Consider the following 20,868-nt stretch of genomic DNA (forward strand, 5'->3'; position numbering starts at 1 on the left):
GGCACGGTGTGGCCGATGAAACCCTTATCAATATGAATTCGGTGGATTAACATTCATCACCCACTTCCCCTACGTAACAAGGTTTGTACCCCGGTGTGGCCGAGTGCACTCCCTCACAAAATAGGTTTTCATGGTTTCTACTCTTTGGTAAGGCTATGTCTCAATTAATTGTTTTAGCGAGAGGTCATGTCAATTTATTATTATCTATCACGTTTTAAGTGAACTAAAGCGGTGAACTACGATAATTCTAATTGACACGGTCGATAAACTCGATAAGACAATGCATTTTTAGTTATGGCGATTTAGCGATGCATGTGACATAAAATAAAATGCAAGCATAAAAGAAAAATCCTAGTATGGCCTTTCCTAAAATAGAAAAACTCTTTAACTATTACATATTCGGAAACCAACTCCATTGGTCCCTTGAACTTCGGTTGTGGCACGCATCTCGAGGTAACACCGTCTTTATGTATCGTCATTCTTGAAGAAATCCGTCTTTAGGAACTCCGGAATGAATAAAATTACATAATAAATTACATAATTCCTATTATACATTTGTAACTAAAATAAAATAAATCTATTAAATTACAAAACGGTGATACGAGATCACAATAATTACAACCGAATCGATATTCCCATACATTTCGGGTAATATCAATTAAAACTAAGGCCATACTAAGGAAATTTACATAATTCAAAAATTACATAAAATTAAAATATGACAATCATAAATAAAATGCAGCATTATAATATGCATGAGCATGACAAATTTTATGCTAAATCGCCTTTAAGAGCCAATATCGTATATTAATCGGTTTTTACGGATTTGCGTGATTTAACATTATTAAAATCACAATAATTACATAAATTCATATTTATGTACAAGTTAATTACTCTAACCATCTTAGGACTCAAAATTAGTCGCCACTAACATTTGACAATAATTAAACTTGATTTCTTAATATTGTTCATAAATGGACCCAAAAATACAAAATTTATGCTATAAACCTCAAATTAAAACATAAAAATTTCAAATAATTTCGAAATTTGAAATTTAAACTCATGAACATTCTGGAAAAATACCATGACACTCATAATATTCAAAACTTAGGTTAAAAATTTTGAAAATTTATCGAGAAAACAATGTTGCGGTTTATCGGTTTTAACAATTATGACCATAAAAATATGAGAAAAATTATTTTTATCAACTTTTCACTTTTAGATCTGAAATATATGATAAAATGCAACATGTGACGTTTTTCCTTTAGTCATGAAGTATGTTTTAGCATTATTACTAATTATAGTCACTATTTATGTGATTTTTCATCAAAAAATCATAAATCATGCATAAAGACTTCATTATAGCCAAATATTTTACACATATCTTGTAACATTGCATGTGACAACATACTAAATTTCCATGACAATATTCGAAATATAACTCATATTAACCTATTTACCCATTTAAATACGATTTTAACTTAAAAATCCATATTTCGAGCAAAACAACTCATTTTAACATAAAAATTTACAGGCCATCAGTAGATAATATATGTGAAAACATATCCAAAAATCACTGAAAAATTCGAAGTTTAGCTATTTTTCGTCCAAAAATGACATTTTTATCATAAAAATCACATTTTAATGTCAATATTATATAAAATGAACAATAAAATCCATAAATAAACCAAAATGTCCTAAAAATCACTTAGGACCAGAAACTTTTAACATGCAAGGTTATTTTTAGGTTTATTTTCATAAATCCAAATTAATTAGTTTTGTATGTTAATCATATAACTCGGAAAAACTATAAACCGATTTGCATGCAAACAACCTAAGGCTCTGATACCAATTGTTAGAATTATTTAATCTCATTAATATACATATTCATATATGTTCAAATTTATTTAGTCATAAAATAAATTCTAGATCTTATGCATGCAAACATAAATAAGATAAGAGAAGAAATCATCAATCTTACTATATGATTTCGGATTAATGGGCACCAACAAATTCACCTATTTGTTAGTTCTTGAGCTTTCCTTAAAATGGATGAACAAAAGGTCCAAATTAGAACCTCTCCCAAAAGTGAATACCCAAGGAAACCTCTTTATAACCAATATTATTTTGTACTAGAAATAATACAAGTCTTACTATAAAATTGACACAAAAATATTTTGTATTTCCTCTTGAATATTTTCGGCCAAGAGGAGAGATTTGTGAGTTTTTATTTCTCTAAGTTTTCACAAAATGGTAGAGAGAATATTTTTCTTACACTAGAAAAATGTTAGATGAAGTAGTGAATGATGATAAGAGAAAACCATTTTGTTTCTCTAAGTGGAAAACCGGTGGGAGGGGTGGTAGAGGGAGCCAATGCATGAGGCTCATTTTCTTCCCAAGAAAAATAGGGTTGCATGGCTACTATTAGGCTTTAATCATCATGTTTTCCACTTAAAATAAAAACACAATATAATCCTTAAACACCCTCTTATTTTTGGCACATATGACATAAATGGAAGGTCCATTTTAATCGATTCTACTTCTAGAACTCTTGGTCGATAATATTACATTAACATTTATCTATAGCCCAAAACACATTCAACAAGGGGACGGTGTGGCCGATGAAACCCTTATCGAAAAACTTTTGTTGAGTTCAATCCAAATTTCGAATAAATGTGTCCATGATCCAAACCCACATCGACTTGGGCACGGTGTGGCCGATGAAACCCTTATCAATATGAATTCGGTGGATTAACATTCATCACCCACTTCCCCTACGTAACAAGGTTTGTACCCCGGTGTGGCCGAGTGCACTCCCTCACGAAATAGGTTTTCATGGTTTCTACTCTTTGGTAAGGCTATGTCTCAATTAATTGTTTTAGCGAGAGGTCATGTCAATTTATTATTATCTATCACGTTTTAAGTGAACTAAAGCGGTGAACTACGATAATTCTAATTGACACGGTCGATAAACTCGATAAGACAATGCATGTTTAGTTATGGCGATTTAGCGATGCATGTGACATAAAATAAAATGCAAGCATAAAAGAAAAATCCTAGTATGGCCTTTCCTAAAATAGAAAAACTCTTTAACTATTACATATTCGGAAACCAACTCCATTGGTCCCTTGAACTTTGGTTGTGGCACGCATCTCGAGGTAACACCGTCTTTATGTATCGCCATTCTTGAAGAAATCCGTCTTTAGGAACTCCGGAATGAATAAAATTACATAATAAATTACATAATTCCTATTATACATTTGTAACTAAAATAAAATAAATCTATTAAATTACAAAACGGTGATACGAGATCACAATAAAATTACAACCGAATCGATATTCCCATACATTTCGGGAAATATCAATTAAAATCTAAGGCCATACTAAGTAAGATTACATAATTCAAAATTACATAAATAAAAATTATGACAATCATAAAGAAAATGCAGCATTATAATATGTATGAACACGCTCAATTTTATGCTAAATCGCCTTTAAATTGCCAATATCGTATATTACTCGGTTTTTACGGATTTGCGTGATTTCAACATTTTATAATCACAAAATTACATAAATTCATATTTATGCATTAGTTAATTACCCTAACCACTTAGGACTCAAAATTTAGTCTTCACTAATAAATTGACCATAATTAACTTAAAATACTAAAATTGTTCATAAATAGTCCAAAAATACCAAAAATAAGCTATTAAACATCAAATAAATCACAAAACTTCAAATAAATTCAAAATTTGAAATTTAAACTCATGAACATTCTGGAAAAATACCATGACACTCATAATGTTCAAAATCTTAGGTTAAAAAATTTCGAAATTTTCCCGGAAAAACAATGTTGCGGTTTATCGATTTTTACTAAAATAATCATAAAACATGAGGAAAAATTATATTCATTAACTTTTCAATTTTAGATCTGAAAATGATAATAAAAAGCAACATTAGACGTTTTTCCTAAGTCATAGATTATGTTTTATTAATTTTTAACTAATAATGTCACTATTTATGCTATTTTTCTTCAAAAATCCATAAATCATGCATAAGGACTTCTTTATGGCCAATTATTTTACACACATCTTGTAAAATTGCATGTGACAACATATAAAATTTCTATGACCAGATTCGAAATTTAACTCATATTAACCTATTTTTCACTTTAAATCCGAATTATAAATAAAAAAATCCATTTTTCGAGCATAACAAGTCCAAAAATTATGAAAATTTACAGGTTATCTCAAAATATTATATGTGACAACATATCCAAAAATTACTGGAAAATTCGAAGTATAGCAAATTTTAGACCAAAAATGACATTTTTACTCATAAAATCACATTTAAATGCCATTATTCTAAATTATGAACAATAAAAATCCGAAAAATTAACCAAAATATCCTAAAACACTTTAGGACCAGAAATATTAATATGCATGTAATTATTTCGTGATATATCATAATAACACAAATTTTACAAGTTTTATTTGTTATTCTTATAACTCGGAAAAACTTTTAACCAATTTGCATGCAAACAACCGTGTCTCATGATACCGATTGATGGAAATGTAGATCCATATACATACTAACATACTCTTATATGTCGAAATAATTTGTCATAAAATTAAAACGGATTTTATGCATGCAAACAAAATAACAAAGAGAAGAAATCATGTTCTTACAATGGGTATTTCGGTTTTATAGGGCACAAAAGAAATCTCCTTTTCTTTTGTTCTTGAGCTTTCCTTATGGATGAAAAAGATCTAAGTATAAGATCTCTCCCTAAGCTTTATACCCAAAGCTAACTCTTAATCTAATTAATATTATTTGATCTAGTATAATATTAATCTTGTGAAAAATTGAACCAAAATGTTTGGTATTTGAGTTCTCAAAACCGGTTGAGAGAAGAGGAGAGGAAGAGAAAATTATTTTTATCTCTCTAAAAATAATTATATTGAGTGAATGAATGAATTATCTAACACACTATGCCATATAGTGAAAGATAAAATTAAAAAGAAAAAGAACCCTTGTTCTTTCCAAGGGAGAACCGGGTAGGGGGAGGGAAAATGGCCTATGCATGGCCTTTGTGCTCTTACACAAAAGGCACTAGGTATGCATGTCTATATTAGAGAAATGATGATCAATTCCACTAATCTAAATTAACATAATATGTTAATTATTCCCAATATTTCGGTCCACATTGTAATATGGATTCCATATTATTTTTGTCAAATGTCAATATGTCACTTGTCATATGTAACATAAATTGTTTATGTATTTTTAACATATTAAAAATCAACGTATTAATAAAAATACGTCATATACAAAAATTGACTTAGTAATTCATAATTACTCGTACCAAAATATTTTACCGTTTATAAATCGCATTTATAATAATTCATTCAAATCCATTTGTTTCTTTAAACAATAATTTCATCTGAGTAATGATACAATTTGATTACTCAGACCGTATTTCATTTAATCACATTTCAATTTGATACGTAAATTTTACTTCCAAAATCGTCCGTCAATTTTTCAAGTAATTTAATTAACTCGTAACATTATACGATTAATTAACTGATCAATTAAGAGTATCGCTCTATAGGTATGACCTATGGGGTCAACTGATCACCACCGTCACACGACGGTAATGTCAAACTCTAGTCAGCCAATCATTACCGATATATGTTGACCGATTGACGAATAACAATATTACTTCCCAATTGTATTCATTTTTAATGAGACTTAAACATGTGATCATCATGATCAACAGTCGTGATCGCATTATTGTCGGAGGACACATATTCCAACAGTCTTTGCTTGAATCCTCCTTGCGGTCTCCTGAAACGATGAACAAACTGAGGGCTCGGCTTTGGCCGAGCGTACTCACTCCGACGCTCAAGTCAGTAAACTTAGAGAGGTAAGTTGTTATTACTTGGCTAAGGATGTATTGTAGAGAGATAAGGAAGATATTACCAGATGAATAGTGATTCTTAGGCTAAATTGTGGATCATTTCCTCAATGAAGGTTGAGGAGTATTTATAGACTTTCACCTTTTGTCACGTAGTGGCAAAGTGGCCAAGTGGCTAACAGGTGGAAAGACCGTTCTACCCTCGGCCGATGGACCCATGGCAGGCCGGCCGAGGGTCTTGGATATGAGTACGCGGATATGTATCCCGGCTGGCTAGTTACTGCCGAGACCAGTGACAGTAGATGGGTTGCATCGGCTAGACTTTATCTAAGTCGTTGACTTTGCTGTGGATATCTTTGACCTTGCTCAATGTGTTGACTTGGTCAGCGGTGCAGAATATGCCCCATCAATTTGCCCCCAGCGTAGTCTATGCCGTGGTATGGGCTCCGATGTATGTTGAGCGTATATTCTGCGCAAGTAATTTCTGAAACTTTTTCTGTATCGGCTTCTTCTACCTCGGCCTGGTTCTGCTTAGGCCGTACCATATCCCCCCTCCACATGGATGTGTAAAGGGCATCCGATGTGGAAAAGAAAGTGACGCTGGCCGAGACCAGGGTTGGGAGTGCCGGTTGTTTTTGATTGCCCCAGTAGGTGCTTCCTAGCTTGGTTGATCATGTGGCGGCGGAGAGCGGATACCTAGGAATTTGTTGAGGAAGATGAATAGGCAGAGATATGAAGGGGCGTGTTGAAGACGCTTGATCACTGTTGCATTGATTGACGTTCGACTGTTGCAACGATTGACATTCTGTGGTTGCATGTCCGACACGTGTTTGTTCGCTGATTGGCTGACGCTTCATGGGCTGTTCCCTGATTGGTCCTTCTTCATGGGCTTTTCCCTATAAATAGGGCAGTTGTTCCGCGAATTTGGCTACCAATTTCATTTTCTCAAATTTTTCTCCGAAATTTTCATCTCTAAACTTTCAAGGGCTTCTTTGTCTTCTAATTTTCAGAGTTGTTACTCCGGCGAGTGTTTTTCTTCAAGGTAAACAAACAAACTTTCTTTTATTTTGTTAAGTAATTGTCGTGAACATGTCTTCTGCCGATGCCGGGACTAGCACTTCTGCGCCGGGGGGTTCCCCGTCGCGTCTTGATGAGGGGGGGATACTAGATGCCATCCCGATAAGATCTGGGGGCCCTAGGTCTCCTTCTCCCGTAGTCGATCCACCAATTTTGGAGGAATGGGAGGATGAGGATGATGATGCTGATGATGATGAGAGGACTCCTTCTGATGGTGAGAGGCCGCTTATCCCGGATCATGGCGAGGCCTGCAGGACTGGTCTTGACCGTGTCTGGGCCAATAAATTCGCCAGCTGTTCCGGTGCGACTCTTTTCGAGGGCCATTTCCACTTCGGCAGGGGATACAAAATTGTTGTCCCTGAGGAGGGTCAGACCGTTTGTTGCCCTGCATCGGGTTGCATCGGCGTATACATGCGGCACTTGGAGTACGGGCTCCGGTTTCCGCTGAATGAATACGTTATGGCCATTATTAGGGCCATGAACGTCGCCGTGGCCCAACTGCACCCGTTGGCCATTAGGACCATAGTCGGCTTTGTCTGGCTCTGTCTCTTCAAGGGAGAGGCTCCAACGGTTAATTTATTCCGTCGTCTTCACCACCTTAAGCCGTCGTTTTCTGGTCGCGTCGGATGGTACAGTGTGCAAATGGAGCCGGGTTACGTCTCCGTTGATAAACTTTCTTCCTGCAAAGACTGGAAAGGTCGGTGGGTGTATGTTGAGGTGCCAAATGACTATCCGCTGCCCCGGTCTTTCCAGCACCAAGTTAATTTGCGGTGCGAGACTAAGGCGGAGCATGATAGATGGGTCTCCCGGAAAAAGCTTAAGATGGACGCCAGCAAGGTTCCTCTTAAGGCGGATGAGAAGCTGGCGATGAGGCTTTTTGAGGCGGACAAGAGTGGGGTGCCGAAAAGATGGATTCCCCCAACGCAGATCATTCTTCAGGATGAGCTGCTCTGCCATGTCGGCCTCATACCGGCCCTAGCGCAGGGTGAGTGGGGTCGGTGTGAGGCCCATCTCTGCTCTCAACGTTTCTGTTTGAACTTCGATTTATTTCTTCTTCATAACTCTTGCCTTGTTTCCTTTGCAGACCATTTTGGACCGGACCTGTCTGAGGATATCCTTCGGAGAATGGGGCTGAACAAGGATAAGACCGTTGCTGATTTGCACCCTAAGGCTTTGACCCGTGACCGCAGAACGTCGCCGAATGATCTCATGGATCAACAGCTAAAGGGCTTGAACATGGTGGAGGTCCAGGCGAAGGTCGTTACCAGCATGGCGCGCCGGATGCGGAAGACAGAGTCTTTGGCGGCGACGGCGTCGATGCCGGTTCCACCTCCCATCCCCCCCCTAAGAAGGAGACGGTGGAGATCGTTGATATTACCGATGGGGGGACTCTGAGGCGGAGGAATCTCCCCTTGTCCGTAAGAGGAAGGAGCCTGCTCCGGCTACTGCTGAAACTGCTGCCGGCAAGGAAATCCGTTCTTCGGCCAAGAAGGCCAAGCACGGTACATATCTATCCCGTGGCCCAGATTTAACCGGTTTATTAGACGTTTCCGACGACAGGCTCTTCGGTACGTCCATGTATGTTGACATGGATGCTTTAATTAAATTTCGTGCAGATCACTCGTTGTCGGCCGTTGCTCTTAACGAGCAGCGAGTGGAGAAAAGCCCCGTGCAGGCTGGTGATCAAAACGTCACTATTGTCCCTTCATCCCAGAAGGCTTCCCAGCAAGTGCAGGCTGGTGATCAAAGTGTCACCATTGACTCTTCATCCCAGAAGGCTTCCGTCTCCCAGCTTATAGTGGAAGGCACGAAGCTGATCAAGGAGTCAAGAGGTGGAACGAGGCGACCGGTGCTCGTATCATAGAGCGGGGAGGAAGCCGTGGCTCAATCTGTTTTGAGCTTAATGCTACTAAGAAGGTGGCCGTGTCGGCGAAGCTGAATCTCCTCAATGAGCAGAGGCTTAGGGGAGATGCTGAGAAGGCGCTCTTGGCTGAGAGAAAACTCAGGGAGGACGCTGAAAAGGAGGTCCTTGCTGAGAGAGCCAAGGCCGAGGCTGCGGCGGCCGAAGCTGCTAAGCTATTGGAGAAGTGTAACCTTGTTCAGAGGCACGCCGACCTTTATCTCCAGCAGAGGAACGAATTCAGGGGCCAGTTTCAGATCCAGGGGAAGGTGATTCGGAGCAAAGAGGCCGTCATCAGGCAAAAGGAGGAGGACATTGAGATGCTCCAAACCGTCATGCTCCCTAACATGTGTGTCGAATACGGGATCGGCCAAGAAGCCGCCCGGGGAAGTGATTGGGGAACTCTTTCCTCTTGATGGTTCCTTTCCGTGGGGCAAATTTGACGAGCTGTTTGACGATAAGCTCGAAGCTAAGGAGAAAGCCGTGGAGGAGAATGCCAAGGAGGCGGTGAGGGTGAAGATAGAGAAAGAGGCGGCCGCGGAGAAGGCGGCCCTTGCTGAGAAGGCTAAGGCGGCCAAGGAGGAAGCCGAGAGAATGAGGGCAGCTGAGGCTGCTGAGGCTAAGGCCGAGGTCAGCTGCTGAGGCGAGGCTAAAGAACGCGCCTTTGGGTTGCCCATCGAAGAAGATGCTGCTACCGCTGCTGATGGCAAGCAGCGCTAGGCATAGGGAGACGGGCGGTCGTCACCAGGCTCACCCGGCGTCTCGGATAGCTTCAGCTGTTCGGGAGCCAATTATTAAGCCCTTCCTCCCTGCCATCTTTTGTCGCTTCAAATGACATATTTGTAACTTTTTGCTTTTCCTTCCCTGTATTTTGTACAACTTTGGTAGGTTGTGTTTTGGCTTATCCCTATGGGGACGGCCGTCGTCTGTATTCTCCTCACTTGTAATTTGTTATTTTTAATAAGAGTTCGTTTCTTTTGCCTTCGGCTTGGCCGAGGTCTTTACCTTACTTTGAGTTTCCTTGTGCTAATAGTTGAGCGTATCAACTGTACTTAGCGCCTTTACTTTGCCTCTGGCTTGGCCGAGGTCTTTTTTCGTCTTCGTCCGAGTCGTCTTTTTGCTTCCGCCTCGGCCTGGCCGAGGCGGTCTAGAGTGCGCATCCCAACTGTGTTTAAACGCTTTTAAGGCGTTTCGATCGCTTGTGCGAGTATCAACTGCGCTGGCCGTAACTGTCGCGGCGTCTGCTTCCTGATGGTGATTGCCGCTCCTGTCGGTGTGACAGTGTGAGCCAGCGTCTGCTTCTTGGTAATTTCGGCCGTACTACTTGGGGTGACTGCGACGGTAGTCTGCCTCTTGTTGACGACTGCCGCTCTTGTCGATGTGACAGTGTGAGCTAGCGTCTATTTCTTGATGATGATGGCCGTGGCGTCTACCACTTGGAGTGACTGCGACGGTAGTCTGCCTCTTGTTGACGACTGCCGCTCTTGTCGATGTGACAGTGTGAGCTGGCGTCTATTTCTTGATGATGATGGCCGTGGCGTCTACCACTTGGAGTGACTGCGACGGCGTCTACCTCTTGGGGTGACTGCCGTGGCGTCTACTACTTGGGGTGACTGCGACGGTAGTCTGCCTCTTGTTGACGACTGCCGCTCTTGTCGATGTGACAGTGTGAGCTGACGTCTGTCTCTTGAGGGTGACTATGGAAAAATGAACACTTTGGTGAAACACTTGGTTTATTCATTAGATTTAAACATGCGTCGGGGTGTCTACAGCTGTCTTGGACACCTCCGCCGCTATACAAAGTTTTTCCAGAGGTTGTCAGTGTCCTCATGGCTCGTCAAAGACACACCCTCCTTAGTCAGCCGTCGGTCGCCTCCATGAAGCTGCCCTCTTGTTGCAAGGATGGGCTTTTTCCCTTCTCTGATTTCTTCGCCACTTTGAAGGATTGCATGTTGCACCCTCTGGCAGATATCTGGACATTGACCACTTCGTCCTTTTTGTCCTTGGAGACGAGCTTATGCGCTTCCCCCCGGTCCGAGACATACATCAGTGTCAGGGCCCGGATGGACATCACCGCGTCGGTCTCGCTTAGCGTGACTCGGCCTATGAGAACGTTGTAGGCGGACGAACCGTCAATGACCACGAACTCAGCTAGGACATTCTTGGCCGTATACCCCTTGCCGAACATCACCGAAATCCCGATTGACCCCGTGGGTACCAGTAGCCCCCCTGAAAGTCATGCGGTGGGGCTGGTGCAGGGGCTTAAGTTTTCAACCTTCAGACCGAGGTTGAGAAAGCATTCCCTGAACATGATGTTCGTGTAGGCGCCTGTGTCAATCAGGCACCTCTTGACCAGGTGGTTGGATATGTCCAAATGGACTACAAGTGGGTCGCTGTGAGGGGCGATGACTCCCGCATAGTCCTTCTTCCCAATAGTCATGTCGGGGATGTTGGAAGCGGGGACCGCTGTGTTGGGCACAAAGTTGATGGCCTGATACAGGTCGTTCAGGTGCCGTTTGTACCCATGAGCGGACCCACCGTTCTCGTTGCCCCCGATGACAACATGGATCACTCCTATCCGTTCAAAGACGGATTTCTTGTCTGAACCGCAGGCGTCATTTTTTTGGCCTTTCGCAACGTACTTGCCGAGGCTTCCCTTCCGGATCAGCTCTTCAATGGCATTCTTCGATGCGGCGAGTTGTCGATAAGGTGACCGGTGTGGCCGTGGTACTCACATCGCTCGTGTCACCGTCCCCCTTCGCCTTGGGGGTCTTTCCCATCTCGGCCCTCGTTTTTGCTCGGGCGAAGACCTCGGCGGCCGGTACGACCGGGGGTGCGATTTTTATACCGCTAGGTAGTCGTTCCCGAACTCCCCCGGTACCAACCGTGTTTACGTTTCTGGCGGACTTGTCAGACCGTGACCTATTATTGTCGCGGCGTCTTTCACCAGACCGTGACCGATTATTGTCACGGCGTCCTTCATCCGGGTTGTCCTCCCGGCGGCTCTTCTTTTCTGAGGGTTCGGCCTCGCTAGGGCCTACCCAGGTTTTGTGATAGTCCTCCACTTTAATGGCTTGATCAGCCAACTTTCTGGCGGCGTCCAAGGTCAGGCCGCCGCACTTGATGAGCTCGTTTTTTAGGGCTCTCCTTGGGAGGCCTTTCATCAGTGCAAAGGCTGCCAATTCGGGATTGATCTCCCGGATCTGTTGAACCTTGGCGTCGAACCTCTTCACATAGTTTCGCAGAGATTCGCCGCCCTCCTGTCTGATAGTCAGGAGATCCGATGTCTCTACGGCCTTCCTCTTATTGCAAGAGTACTGGGCTAAGAAGGCGTCCCTTAGATCGGCGTAGCAGTATACCGAGCCATCGGGCAGCCCCTTGTACCAACTTTGAGCCATCCCATGCAAGGTCGTTGGGAAGACTCGGCACCAGACCTCATCGGGTTGCTCCCACACCGACATGTACGACTCAAAGGTCTCGGCATGGTCGGTAGGGTCGCTATCCCCTTTGTATGTGAGCGCCGGCAACTTCAGCTTGGTTGGCACGGTGATTTCAAGGACATAGGCACTGAGGGGCTGTCTGACCACATGTCGAACGACACGCGGCGATCGGCTCCTCGTATTCCTAGTCCGGCTTCTCTCCTCATAGCGAGAAGGACTTCTCCTCCGACTCTGGTGAGTCGGGCTTCTTCTCCAACTCTGGCGAGTTGGGCTTCTTTCGCTCCTCCGGGGTGTGCCTCGTTTGTGCCGCGGCGACGCGGTCCTCTCACGAGTGCGAGAAGGACTTAGGTCTACCACGACCACTTTGGGCTCCTCCGGTGTCTTGACAGGGTCAGCTTCTCCTAATGTTCCGTTCAAGTTTCTTGGAGTCACATTTTGGGCCTTGGTCTCCTGGACGGTTTCCGCCGCTCTTGTCGGCGTGACAGTGTGAGCCGCGTACTCCCAATTAGGTCCGGAGCATCTTGATTTCTTTGCATCAACCACATGTCCCATCATGGTGACCTGGACGGCGGGCAGCGGTGTATCTGGCATATTTGGCATCCCGAGTTCCGGTTGAATTACTCCGCCGGTGGAGGGCTGCGCAATTCCAAAATTTTGGAAGGTATCATCTTGGTAGAATTCGGTTTCGTCAGTCACGAATACCTCTTGTTGTTTCGACATCTTCTTGGCTTTTGGGGTGGGTTTTTTGTGTGTATATTTTTTGTTTGGGAATGAATGTGACTAGCTTCTAGTGTCTTATCCCCACAGACGGCGCCAATTGTTCCGGGTGTAATTCCAGAGCAAGTATTGTTACCACCCGTGGCTTGTAGAATGACGTCTTTGCTTGAATCCTCCTTGCGGTCTCCTGAAACGATGAACAAACTGAGGGCTCGGCTTTGGCCGAGCGTACTCACTCCGACGCTCAAGTCAGTAAACTTAGAGAGGTAAGTTGTTATTACTTGGCTAAGGATGTATAGTAGAGAGATAAGGAAGATATTACCAGATGAATAGTGATTCTTAGGCTAAATTGTGGATCATTTCCTCAATGAAGGTTGAGGAGTATTTATAGACTTTCACCTTTTGTCACGTAGTGGCCAAGTGGCCAAGTGGCTAGCAGGTGGAAAGACCGTTCTACCCTCGGCCGATGGACCCATGGCGGGCCTAGTAGGGTCTTGGATATGAGTGCGCGGATATGTATCCCTACCGGCTGGTTACTGTAGCCGAGACCAGGTGACAGGCCGATGGGTTGCATCGGCTAGACTGTCTAAGTCGTTGACTTTGCTGTGGATATCTTTGACCTTGCTCAATGTGTTGACTTGGTCAGCGGTGCAGAATATGCCCCATCACAAATTGATTCCAAGCTCAACAAGACTCGAATTAAAACTCGATTCCACACGTTTGTACTTTATAATGGCTTGGTATAATTTTTATATCTCTAAATTGTATATTACTTTCATACTTATATATATTTATGCTCAGCCAAATCGTCACATGATGTTGTAATGTTTTAAAAATATTTATTTTAGTTTAGTTCTAAAAGAGGAATTTAAAAAAAAAAACATATTAATATCTCACACTCAACTCATAATCGAGTTAAAATGGAGTTATTATTCTTTTAACTAGACAAACCCACAACCGAGCCAAGCCGAGCCCAAGCTCAAACCTCCAAGTCAATATCGAACATTCGAGCCCATCAAACTTAAGCTCAAATCATCTCGATTACTAGTAAAAAGAATAGTACTCCGTAACTCCCACTAATTGTTATATTGTTTAAAAAATATTTAATTCTAGTTAGTTTTAAAAGAGAATTTTTTTAAAATAAATTAAGGTCTCAAACTCGACTTACTCTCGAGTTAAAGTTTAGACTGGACAAGCATAGAGCGGAGCCAAGCCAAGCCTAATCTCAAACCTACAAGACAATATCGAGCCCAACAAAAACTTAAGCTCAAATCGTCTCGAGCTCAAATCGTCTCGATTACAACCCGACTATAATCACAAGCTGCTTCTTTTTTTCTCTCCCGTCTATTTTAGAACCAAGTCGCAAAGTCGCAACTTCCCAGATCACAAACCAAAACCCTTCAAACTTTTCGACAGTCAGAAATGTTGAGTTTATTTGGGAAATTTCTGGGCAAAGTTCCACTCCAATTGCCATCTCCACAACCTAATTTCATCACCCAATTTAACCCCACTAGAGGTAATCTTCATATTCATTATTGGGTTTCATACGGTTCATGGTGTATTTGTTAATTTGTGATTGCGCACCAACTGTTTGTTGAAATGTCTCTAAGAGCAATTATGGTGTAGTATTATATTATGTGTTGATTATTGTTTGAATTGGTTTAGTTGAAGTGAACAATTGATCTTTGGTTGTATATTTGTGATTTGAGTGCTTATTTATGTCTTTTGGAGCTAGATTACAAGTGAGAGTAAAGACTGACGGGAATATTAGATACTTCCCGATTTTATTGTCCGCATTTGACTTTGGTGGTCTAAAAGTATCCACTTTGATGGGTATTTCTCAAATATACAATTGAAAATAGTTTTTTTTTGTTTTCTTATATAAATGATTCAATCTGTGACAAATTTTATTTTCGATGTCCGCATATATTTAGAGAAATTAATGGTTAAAGTTTGCATTGTTTTATAAGCAAAGTTGGGTGAAGATGATAAATTTGGGAGTGAGTAACATTTAGGGGGTTAAGCTCAGTGGTTTTGATATGATTAGATTAACCGCTACTTCCATTTTCGTGGTGCAGCATATGCTGCCTTGTTTCTATTCTGGTCTGTAAAAGACAGAAGCTTTGGTTTTGTTAAGAGAGGAGACGTTAATAATGGAATTTAGAGTGGCACGAGTTTTAGACGATAAAAGTAATTGAATATTTGTATTAACTGAGTAATATGTAAGTTTTGAGATGATATTAAAGAGGTTACCAGTTGAAGGTATAGGTTGTTCATTATATAAGTGCAACAGCTTCAAACGGGTACATAATATAACTTTGAAAACAATCTTACAAGTAGGATTGTCAGCTCTATTCTCACTTTTTGGTCACTACCTAGCTAAGTAGCTCTTTATCAAATTACCTAGGGATCCATAAAAGGATGATTTAAGATCTGTTAGCACTAGCAGCAATGTAACTTGATGGGTTACTCGACCAACATGTCTAAATCGTAGAAAATTGTAGTACCCTTGCATAAATGGCGTTACTTCTTATGCGTGGAGATTCAAGGCAATGTGGAAACGTGTATGGCTCCATCACAGTTGCCAAAGCCAGTTATGTAGATCTGTAAATGTGATGCTTTTGGATAATTGTATGTGTTACCCATAGTAATGATCCTCAAACAAGTAGGAATACCGTCTGTGTTGAAACGAAGGATGAAGAAGGGCATAAATTTTGGGGCTAAATGAAACTTGCAAGAATAACTATCCTCTTTGACAGGAATCTTAGGCTTTAGTACAAATTTGAATTCCTGTTCTACTGAATGAACTGATTACTCTGTTTCTCCCCATCCCTTTCCATGGTACACCCCAGTCCTTTTAACTGTACATCTTTGCTTCTGGAAATCTTCACATGTATAGACTCGTGAGTGTCAAAACAATGTCAGACTTCCATATCTACGACTTTGTACAAGTAGTCTTACAAAGAGACACATAAAAGGAAAGAGAAACAAGCAAAAAAATAACTAAGAAAAGTACTTATAAAAACAAGAAAAACGAAGAAGAAAGGCTGGCAATAACCAAATGGGCCTTCCTATCTTAGACTATCAGAGAGGACCAGATCAATAGAGGGGTAGCTGGCTCGAGTATAGAGAGACAGATGGGAGAGGAGGGATGGGCTTTAATGTACGACATTGAGTGAAGATGATAAATTTGAGAGAGTAACATTTAGGGGGTTAAGCTCAGTGGTTTTGATGTGATTTGATTAATTGGTACTTCTGTTTTCGGGGTGCGATATACGCTGGCTTGTTTCTGTTCTGGTGTGTAGAAGACAGAAGCTTTGCTTTTGTTGAGAGAAGAGACATTAAAATGGAGGTTAGAGTGGTAGAGTTTTAGACGATAAACATAATTGAATGTTTGTAGTAACTGTTTAGTGTAGAATTATTGGAGATGATATTATATAGGTTACTAATTGAAGTTACAGTATGCTGATTATATAGATGCAACAGCCTCAAGTGGGTACATTATATGATTGCAACTTTGAAAACAATCTTACGGGTAGAATTATCAGCTCTATTCTTACTTTTTGGTCAGTACCAAGCTAAGTAGCTCTCTATCAAATTGCCTGAGAATTCCTAAAATGATGATTTAAGATCTGTTAGCAGCAATGTAAATTGATGGGTTACTCGACCAACATGTCTAAATCAACAAAAATAATAGCACCCTTAAAATAAATGGACTTTACTTCCTTTTTATGCGTGGAGATTCAAGGGCAGTGTGGAAACCTGTATGGCTGTATCACAATTGCCAAAAGCCAGTTTCGTAGATGTGTAAATGTGATGCTTTTGTATAGAAGTAGGCATAGTGTCTATGTTGAAGGGAAAAATGAAGAACAACAAAAATTTGGAGCTAAACGACACTTACAGGAATATTTGTCCTTTTTAACGGGGAATCTTAGCGGGTTTAGTACAAATTTGAATCCTATTCTACTGATCACTCCCTTTTTTCTTACCCCCTTCCATGGTACAGCCCATTCCTTACACCATGTTTTTCGCTAACTGTACATCCTTGCTTAAGGAGATCTTCACATGTATATGACTCTGCACAAGTAAACTCTTACAAAGAGAACAAATAGACATCAAAGGGAAGAGAAACAAGCAAAAACTAAGAAAAATAGACAGAAAAACTAAAAAAATAAAGAAGGCCGGCAGTGGCCAGATGGGCTCCCTTGCCCAGGCTATCAGAGAGAAAAAAATCAGTAGAGGGTTAGCTGGCATTGAGCATGGAGTGAGAGGGATGGGAGAGGAGGGATGGGCTTTACTATACGACATTGAGTAACGTGTATATTTATATTGCAGGAAATGTCATTATACTAGATTACTATCTACTTACGCTAGTTCTGTACACCTTCTAAATTGACGCACTATTGTGATATTTCATTTAGGATGATTGAAACTATTGAAAGTAGTCAGGTGTAAGAATATGAAAATTATTAAGGTCTTAATTAGCATGAAGGATGATTGACTACTTGGCCATAGTAACAATCAGTGGAGCAAGTATAAGCATGTGTAATTACTCTGAAGCTGCTTGGGAGACATGGATGTACCTTCAGTAATCAGCAATTCACTTGGAGTGAATCATTGTTGTAAAACTGATGAAAGCTTCATTTGAAATCTCATTTATAGCCGTGTGTCACAAGATGATAGGGTGACACGCCGCTGGCATTTAGTCACCGCCTCTTGGTTGCCAACTATGTTACGTTCCCTGCTTTTGTCATTGACTGTAGTGTCCTTTCTTTGCTTAATTCCTCAGTGTGATTCTTTTTTCACAGTGCTGGTGACTACTGTTTTACTTGCGATACTGTCTTGTATCAAAATTATTCTCATCATTCAGAAATCAGAAGCTGTTTCTTAACCAGTCTAAAGTCCTGGGCTAGACAACTTAGACTATAGTGCATATTGATAAAGCTTAATGTGTAATTGCTGGCTCACACTAGTCCCTCGAGTGCCCCTTTCCAAACAATTCCCAAATGAAAATTGCCTCAAATCACGTTACTTCGTAATAGGAAACTTGGCAATTTAGTAAGTCATTTTATTTTATTTGATCGTAGTTCAAATCCATTAATTTATGAGTCTCTCTAATTCAATTGGAAATGGACACTGTTGCTTTTGGGGCCTTTATATAATAATATATCAACTCTTGCATTTGGTACTGTTTGAAATCATATAACATTGAGGCTTTTCAGTTGGGTATGCTCAATTCAGTTTTCTAATACTCCCATTCCTCTCTTTTAGGCTTTTCAGTCGGAATAGGTACCGTAGCTTCTCGTGTTGGAGACAAGCGAAACATACTCGATTTCCACCGTAGGCAGCTTGTAGCCAAACATGAGCTGAGGCGAAATATCTATAAAGCAATGTGGAGAGATACAACCCTTCCTGAAAAAATGCGCGAGCAAGCACGCTACAAGCTTTCCAAGCTCCCAAGAAACAGTTCTTTCACTCGAGTCAGGAACCGCTGTATCTTCACAGGCCGTGCCCGTGGTGTGTACACGAAATTCAGGATGTCTCGTATTTGTTTCCGTGAGCGCGCTACGCAAGGTGAGTTGATGGGTGTCCAGAAAGCATCGTGGTAACAACCGATCCTTTTGTACCACCAACCTCTTGGTTCTAAACCCGGAGAACATAGAAATCTGGAGATCCTTGTTTAGCATAAAGTTTTCTCATCATAAGCAATTAAAAGACTCATATCTAATATTTTTGTAACTTCCATTTTTCACCTTTATATGACTTAAGCCAACCTTTTATTTGCTTTTATTATGATGAATTGAGTTTCCTGCTGGCAAATTTTCGACACTCAGGCAATGTCGGCATGGTTAGCAATAAAAGAAGATTATGCAGGTTTAACTTTTGCGAAAAGCCAGTTTATTTTGCTATGTAATCATTTTGAGTTCCGTTCTTTTTCATTTGTTCGCCTGAACTTCGACAGGGCAGCGCATGAGTTAGCTCATTTTGGTCCTTGGACCGTAAATAGTAGGTTTTGGTCGGAGGATATCCCCCGAACATTACATGTTTTGCTGAAATTGTTTTGGAATATATGATTTAAACCCGCTTTGGATTCAAAAATGCCAATTTGTTCATGATTTTGTCTATCTATATTTGGAGACACCAACCCACTTGAGCATTATAGATTGGTCTTCTTTTCTTCAAAAAATTTTGTTGGTCAAAGAACAGAGCCAAAAATGGCTTGGTTGAAAAAAAGCAAGGTATCTCCTAGTCGTTGACTTGGAGGCAGGTCAACTAGTGAAGGACTTCATATTAACGCGGGAAATCTTCAAAGATTTCTTGGTCAATTGACTTTTCTTTCTTTTTTGTTGTGCCAAAAGAATGTTCACAACTTCAGTTCACATGTATAATTGAAGATGGGAAGGGAAAAAAAGGTGACGTCAAATTTTATTTGTCTTTCATATGTGTATTTTTTCTGAGCTTATTGTCTTAAACTTTATTTGTTTTTGATCATATGTTTTTTTTATGAGCTTATTAAAGTTTATAAGTTAGATTTTAATTTTTTTTCACGTTAAAACTCAAATTTTTTTTAGGAAAGTCAAAATTTGAGTCAAAACTCAAATTTAACTAAGCTTATATGTAATGTACTAATGTTTTTGAGTTTTATTGTAATTTTTTAAGCTTAATGTTTAAGTGAATAAACTCACAAACTTTATATTAGAGCTCATAATTTTTAAAACAAAACTAAAAAACTTTATATAATGCTCAGAAACTAAGAAACTATGTAACTGGTGGTAGTTAGAGCTGGACAACAGTGCGGGTTGGCTCGGCCTGACCCGCATTGGCCCCACCGAGCCCTCTAATCTCCAGCCCGTTGGCCCGTTCTCATGGCCCGCCTAACCAACTCCCCAAGTCGGGCCGGTCTCGGGCTCCTTCTTCCCCAGCCCACATTGCCTAAGCGCGCCCAGCCCGCCTCCTTTTCTACCCAATTGGGCCAGTGCCATAATGTTCCAGCCTGGCCCGCCCCTAGCCTGCACACGCTCACCCACAGCTCGCAGTGTGGGCTCGGGCTCCTCATCCACCAACCCAGCTCGGGTCCAACTGGCCCGACCCATGATGAACCAGCCTAAAGTCCAGCTCTAGTGATAGTATATCAAATGTATAATCTACTTGGATTGGAAGGGGCCGGGGATTCAATCCTATTCACTCCTGGGACTCATCGTTCACGCAATCACGCTTCACGTCACCTTCGTCATAATTATTAGACTAATATATCTTTTTTAAGAGTTTTTTTTTGCCAGCTTCTTTGTTAAGAGTTAGATGAGGTTTTTAGTATTTAGTACCCTGTATGAAAGTGATGAGACAACGGAAAATATATACGAGTTGAGGGTCCGCTTATAGTAAGACAGACATCTATTTAATATCAAGAAATCAACTTAAATTTTCATGAATGATTTGTACTATCGGGTGGAGTGTTTATGGTTTGAGGACTGAGGTTATGCCTTTTAAATTTCGATCTGTTACTCTTGGATGGCTTATCTGGTATACGTGATTTGCAGCTATTACGTATGTCTCGGGATTTAAACAACGTTCACCAAAAGTAACGGCTATGGATCCCTTTGTCATAGAAAAGAATATTAATATGATGTGCATTAACAAAATAACAAGATCAAATAATGGAATTCCGAGTGAATCAAGTGAGATAGTAATATGGATAACTTTGGTCATTGGTGATGTGTAGGGTGACGCAAAACACTACACTTTTCATGTAGTTGAGTCATCTACACTTTAGTGGTTGATTAACAACCATAACTAAGTTAATTAAGTGTCTTCATAAT

The 20,868-nt window shown here is 40.8% G+C and overlaps 1 long non-coding RNA gene across 1 annotated transcript; it reads left to right on the forward strand.

The window, feature by feature from the left end:
* The first annotated feature begins 14,336 nt into the window (after positions 1-14,336).
* LOC141657816 (uncharacterized) lies at positions 14,337-18,931 on the forward strand. The gene is made up of 2 exons (XR_012548871.1): positions 14,337-14,567; positions 18,323-18,931. It is a non-coding gene; the product is annotated as an uncharacterized LOC141657816 (long non-coding RNA).
* Positions 18,932-20,868: the final 1,937 nt, after the last annotated feature.

Source organism: Silene latifolia, chromosome 5, assembly GCF_048544455.1.
Source record: "Silene latifolia isolate original U9 population chromosome 5, ASM4854445v1, whole genome shotgun sequence".
Taxonomy (NCBI): domain Eukaryota; kingdom Viridiplantae; phylum Streptophyta; class Magnoliopsida; order Caryophyllales; family Caryophyllaceae; genus Silene; species Silene latifolia.